This window comes from Nannospalax galili, unplaced genomic scaffold (assembly GCF_000622305.1).
Source record: "Nannospalax galili isolate Female #2095 unplaced genomic scaffold, S.galili_v1.0 scaffold453, whole genome shotgun sequence".
Lineage (NCBI taxonomy): Eukaryota > Metazoa > Chordata > Mammalia > Rodentia > Spalacidae > Nannospalax > Nannospalax galili.
This window is the reverse complement of record NW_008334081.1, coordinates 1,252,541-1,259,491: the sequence shown is the minus strand read 5'-3', so window position 1 is coordinate 1,259,491 and position 6,951 is coordinate 1,252,541. Positions and strand designations below refer to the sequence as shown.

General features: G+C 42.2%; 1 pseudogene; it reads left to right on the top strand.

The window, feature by feature from the left end:
- The first annotated feature begins 713 nt into the window (after positions 1-713).
- On the top strand, positions 714-1,637 carry LOC103730859 (annotated as a pseudogene).
- The last annotated feature ends 5,314 nt before the right edge of the window (positions 1,638-6,951 follow it).

The following is a 6,951-nucleotide window of genomic DNA, read 5'->3' as shown; positions in this document are numbered from 1 at the left end:
AGACTCCCCTGACCTCAGACAAGACTGCATTTATTCAGCACAGTGAGAGTGGAGGACAGCAGCCTTCCTTGTGTGATGGAGGTCAGTGTCCTGAAGGGACCTGGTTGAAGACTTTATAGTCTAGGGAGAGGGACTTAGGTAGGCTCAGGTTAAAACAGCGCAAAGGGAACCTGCAGGTTAAGACACACCCGAGAGGTTTATGGTCTCCTCCTTCCTGACACTGTTTGCTCCAGTTTATCTTAGAAAACAGAGATTTGTGGTCTGCTTTTCCTGGTATCATTTGTTTAGGGAGACAGGATGTCTTGGGAAACAGGCTGTCTCAACAGTCTTCCCTGATTCTGCAGTGTTCCTGATGGATAAGTTCAGCCCACTCTCGGAAGACTTCTGGTTTTTCTGCAAACAGGACATTCTATCAACAAGGCACTCCATATCTAGCACTCCATGGTGGAGCACATGGGCCATCAGACTTTCCTGCATTCTGAAGATCTATCCCTGGAACTTCTCCTCCAGGTTCTTCTTCATTATTATACCCAAACCCAAGGGCACAGAATGTCCCAATTTCAGACCTGACAGGTAAAGGGATTCCTTTCCCCTGTGGCCTGTAAGAACCAAAGGTCCCGCTATGGAGCTGTGTTTACCTGCTGGCTCCCCTCCTCCCCATCAGCATCCCTGGCCTGCCCTATTCTCTGTTGATCTATTGTAGGTGCAGAAGTATGAGGGGAGAGAATGTCACCAAGGTCAGCATGTTCATCCTGCTGGGCTTTTCCACAGCCCCTGGGAAAAGATGAACCTCTTCCTGCTCATCTACCTCTTTGTGCTGGTGGAGAACATGGCCATCATCCTCACTGACTGGAACAGTGCCTCCCTCCACAGGCCCATGTACTACTTCCTGGGCATCATGTCCACCTTGGAGATCTGGTATGTCTGCAATATCATCCCCAAGATGCTGGATAGCTTCCCCTGCAGAGAAAGTGCATCTCCTTCATCGGGTGTATGACTAGCTCTACTTCTTCAGCTCCCTGGTGTGTACCGAGTGTGTCCTCCTGGCCTCCATGGCCTATGACCACTATGTGGCCATCTGTCACCCCCTGTGCTACCAAGTCATCATGACTACTGGGCTGTGTGTCCAGCTTGTGGCCTTCTCATTTGCCAGTGGCTTCACAATCTCTGTGATCAAGGTCGACTTCATCTCCAGCACCACAATCTGTGGCTCCAATGTCCTGAACCACTTTTTCTGTGACATCTCCCCTATCCTCAAGCTGGCCTGCACAGACTTCTCTACTGTAGAGCTGGTAGACTTCATCCTGGCCTTCATCATCCTGGTGTTCCCACTCCTGGCCACCATTCTCTCCTATGGACACATCACCCTGGCTGTGCTGCGCATCCCATCAGCCACAGGTCGGTGGAGGGCCTTCTCCACCTGTGCCTCCCACCTCACTGTGGTCACCATCTTCTACATGGCCATGATCTTTATGTATGTGTGCCCACAGGCCATTGATTCCCAGAGCTTCAACAAGCTCATCTCTGCTGTGTACACTGTCCTCACACCCGTGATGAACCCCTTGATCTACTGTTTGAGGAACAAAGAGTTTAAGGGTGCTGCGAGAAGGACACTGGGCTTGGGTCCCATTCTATAATAGGACATTAAGTGTCCTGGAATCACATTTATGGTGAAAACATCTTTATACAGCACCTGATGAGCTCAGTATTTTTACCAAAATGTTGTAATTCTATAGAATGACCCACAACAATGAGCCTTCACCAGGACACATTTTCTGAAAGGACTAAACTCAGGGAACTAGCTCCTAGATAAGCAGCAGTTAGTGTCCACCCGCAGGCACCCTCACTGACAGGAGAACCACCATGCTCACTTCTAATGCCTGATAAATGTGTCTTGACTTATAAATATGTCTCAGTGTTTTGAGGGTTTATGAATGTAAGCATAAAGCACTTACACTTTCATGTTCTGCTCCTTTGCTTCTACATGACCTTTGGGCGTATCCATGTCTTTGCATGTAGTAATGGTTCATATGTTCTGGTTGCTCTGTACCATGCACAGGTGTATCAACATGCAGTTGTGCATTTTGCTGTTGGCTGACTGCATTATGGACACTGTCTAGGATGTGTATACTGCTATATGATTCTGCTAGTATTTTATTAAGATCCATGAAGTTTGATGAGCTACCCAGAACTGTACCTAGAGACCTGTGTAGGTTGTATGTACCTATAATTATGGTCAGGATGGGTAGAAACTGCAAAACCATTTTCCAAACCGGATGTGCCAATTTGACACCCACTAGCCCTCCAGGAGAATCAGCGGCTCCATCTCCTGCCACACCTGGTGTTATGTGTAAGTTTCAGTTCAGCCTTTCTTCTGCGCTGTACATGGATCTCACTGGGACTTAAAGCTGCATTCTCCAAATGCAAATGGTGTTCTGTGGGTTTTCACACCGTCTCACTGTGCGGTTGGGTGTGACCTCTCGTCAACTTCCCATGCCTTCAGCCTGTTTTCAATGAGGAGTCTCTTTCACACATGGGGGTTCTTACAGAATCTGGATCCAAACCCTCTGATGCAAAACTCTTTTTCCATTTGGTAAACTGTTCTGTCCTAATGGCGTTTTATGATGGAGACGTTCTTTTTAAATATCCAGTGTGTACGTTTATTCCTTTCATAGTTATTTTCCATTTAAGAAAGAGTTGTCTTGTCCACGTTCATGAAGATGTGCTGTAACATTTTAGAAGCTTTATATTTTAACATATGCATTTGCAATCCATCTGAAATTGACTATGTTACCAGATCATCAGTTTTCTATCAGGATCTTCACTTGATCTCGTGCCCATCCATTGTGTGAAATGTCGTACTTTTCCCTAAGTCATGTCACCTTTCCATGAGCCAAATGACCAAGTCCACATGGATCCTTGAGCTTAGACTCTTGGCAGCTCCTCTTTTCTACCTGTGTCTTCCTGCTCCAGTACCACAGGGCTGTCCCCGCTGTGGCCTGTTCATGTACCATGACGTCCGTTAGCATCCCTGATCCATGCCTTTCCAATCAAGGTTGCTTTGTTGTTCTTTCCTCTTTCTGAAAGGTGAAGCGATCCATTTTAGAATCTGCTTGGCAATGCCAAAGTAAAGAAAACCTTGCTGGACTTCGGGAGATGCTCTTTTGAATCCACAGATTTTTTTAGACAAATGTTATCTTTGCAGTTTTGAGATTTTTAATCTGAAAGTGAGACTCTTCTCACTCGTTGATTACAATTTTAATTTCTCAATATTACTTTGTATTTTAGTTAGTGGTCTTTCATATTTTTCCAATGCTTGTATTTTTTAAAATACTTTAATTAGTATTTTAATTTTATGTGTATTTTAATTAGTATTTTAATTTTATGTATATGAGTGTATTGCCTGCATTATTTAAGTGCACCCGTGTTGTGCAATGCCTGTGGAGGTCAGATGAGGGAGTCAGATCCCCTATAACTTGAGTTACAAATGGTTGTTAACTGCCATGTGGGTGCCAGGAATCAAACCGAGGGCCTCTGTGATAGCAGTTAGTGCTCTCGACCACAAAGTCACTGAGCCATCTCTCTAGTCCCCAACACTTGTATTTTAAAAACAGAATTCCAACGCAATCAGTGTCTCTTAAATTTAAGATTTAAAGTCTCTTCTTTTTTATTCTAATAAAGGGATATTAGAATAATTGTACAATAAATTGTGCATCTAATACAATTTCAAACTTTCTTTTGGAAATATAATTTACAGGAAGTTGCAAAGAAACATACAAGATAGGTATGCATGCCCCTTGCCTGGCTTTCCTAGTGGTATCATTCTACATGATTAAGGTATGAGTTCAGTAACAGAAAACTGGCATTGCTACAACCTGCAGCATGTGTTCAAGTTCCACTAATTACATAAACATTCATGGGTGATCAACTGTGTGTGTTTTATTATTATTTTGCATACCAAAATAATGAAGATACAGAGCATTTCCATCACCAATAACCATCTTGTGTTAAGGTTTGCAGCCACACTCCTTTTGTAGCCTCTACTCATTCTCTGTCTCTGTGATTTAATTTCAAGCTGTAGTACACACGCATTCATGACACTGTATTGACCTTGGATATCAACTCTCGCTCAATATGATTTCCTTCTTATCTATCCAAGTTACTATGCATATCTGTGGTCTGTCTTGATCAATGAATTGTACTCCACAGTATGAATGGACCACAGTTTGTTGACCCATTCGCTTGTTAGGTGGGTGGTTTCCAGTTTTTAGAGGCTGGGAATGGAGGTGCTGTGAGCAAAAGGGCTATTGCTTGGTTAGATGGTGAGTTCTGCTTTAGTTTCAAAGGGAACTGCCACATCCTTTACCAGAGTTTGTGCCTGCTTGTATGTAAGTTCACCATAAGCATACAATGCTCACATGAGCCAGAAGCAGATATTGGATGCCCTGGAGTGGATTTATGGACAGTTCTTAACCACCATGTGGGTATGGGATGTCAACCAAGGTCCTCTGCAAGAACAACCAGTGCTTTTAACTGCTGAGACATCTCTCTAGCACTGGATTGTTTCCTAATGTTTAGGGGAGATCTTCATGTGTGGTGGAGACAAATCCTTTGTCAGATGTGTCATTGGTAAATACTTTTTCCCCCATCTGTAGCTTGTCTTTTCATCCTCTTAAGGAAGTCTCTCACAGAACAGGTGCTCTGTTTTTGATGAGGTCATTTAACCAACATTTTCTTTTGTGAATTATGTTTTTGATGTCAAGTCCAAGAATTATTTCCATGGTCCTTGGCCCAAAGTGTTTCCCTTTTCTACTACAAGTTTTATAGTTTTGCATATTACACATAAACATATTATCCACTTTGAGATTTCATGATGTTTTAGGTGTTAGATTTTTGGAAGGTTCATTTCCTTTCCTCCACAGTTGGCCAATCGCTAACACCATCTGTTATTGAAGTGCATTTGCTTCATTGTCAAAACCACCGAGACTATTTGTGCTGGTTCATATCTTGAAGCTCTGGACTGTGAAGTGATCCATGTTCTGTGAACACTAAGGTCTCCACCCTTACCACATGTTCTTGATTAATACCAACATGTAATAACTCTTCACAATGGAAGAATAATTCTTCTAACTTTATTCTTTCTAAATTCATTGTGTATAATCTAGGATCTTTATAAGCCACAATTTAATAAAGCTTGTCTATGCTTATTTTTAAAATCCTTGCTGAGGTTTTACTAGGAACTCCATTAAAACTATGGATCAGTTAGGGAGGAGTTGACATTGTGTGTTTCTTCTAATCCATGACAGATGAGTATCTCTATTTCTTGAGGTCTTTGACTTCTCACATCAGTATATGTGGCAGGATACAGATACAGGCTGCTGTTCTATATTTAAACTGAAGTATGACATCTTACTTGGAACAAGCATAAACGGTCTTCTATTCCAACTTCCACTCACGCTGTTCGTATATGGAATGTTGTTTAATCTTTTGTCTCTTCTTTTGCCATCTCTATGTGTTTTCTAAGGAAAAACAATTTCATCAACAAATAATTTTATTTATTCCTTTCCCACACGTGACCGTTTGAATGAGAATGTCCCCCAGATGCTTCAGGTATTTGAACATTTTGTCTCCAGTCAGTGGCACTGTTTTGGGGGGTCTTAGGAGGTGTTGCCATGCTAAAGGAAGCACATCACTGGGCATGAGCTTTGAGGGTTCTTTGTTGGTTTTGGGAGTTTTTTGTTTTGTTTTTTACACAACTCTTTTTAATTTTTCAAATATTTGTGTATACAATTGTTCTATCTTTTACTAAACAGTAGTTCATATATAATATGTTGCAGCTTGATTTATAGTCTATAATATCAATCAATACTTAACTAGTCTCAAATTCTTAGCTATATCAGTATTTGTAACTGATGCTGCAAGGACCACACTCATGAATATCATAATTAAACTGCTAAGTCTAAATATAATATTTGGATCTTTTTTAGGGGTTTATTTAAAGAAGAGTGGGTGCCCCACATTTATGGCTTTGCCATAAAGTCCACCCTCAAATACAGATCCTATGACCTCCCGATAGCCACCCAAAATGGTGAAAGAGGTGTCTCTTGGTGTTCTTGGCTTATATATCCTTTGCCCCTGCCCCCACACATGGCTAAGGTAGACTGATTGGATGGGAGGGGTAGCTGACCCCCTCCAGACTCCTTGATGAGCATGGGAAAGAGGTGTGACTATAACTTGCTGCATAGTGGTCAGAGGACACTTCCAGTTAACACTCCACCCCCTCCTCCAGCTCTTAACATTCTTTCCACCAACCTCTTCCTCAAAAGTCCCTGAGCCCTGGAGGGGGTGGTAGGTGTGGGATGGTCTTCCTCCCATTGTGGCAAGGCACTGAACTTTTGGGTCTCTTCATCATCTGTTTTCCATGATGTGATTGCTCAGCTTTCTACTCTGGCCATCTCTTCCATCATGTGCCCTCCCCAGCCATTATGGACTCTAATCCTCTGGAAACGTAAGCCCGAATAGTCTCCACTTTATAAGTTCCCTTGGTCATGGTGTTTTTTCACACCAACAGAAAAGTAACTAATACACCATGTATATTCTGTTTATATCAGTTTTCCTTACTGTGTGAGTTAGAAGCTCTGGTGTGCTGAATAAATGTGGGACAAGCAGAAATCCTCGCTTTTCCACTCAGAAGACAAATGTCCATTCCTTTTCTGTTCACTTGGTGCTAGCTTTGGGGGTTTTTGGCTGTGATTTATGAAGATGAAGCAGTTGCTCTATAGTCTTTGTTGGACCCGGTGTGCTTTTATCATCAGTTAATGTTGACTTTAGTCCAATGCTATTCCTGTATCAGTCAGACTATTGATTTTGCTTTGCTGTGTTGAAAAGTCTGATTACAATTGTTGATCTTCAGATACCAGATTTGTTCTGCAGCCTTTCACACAATCACAT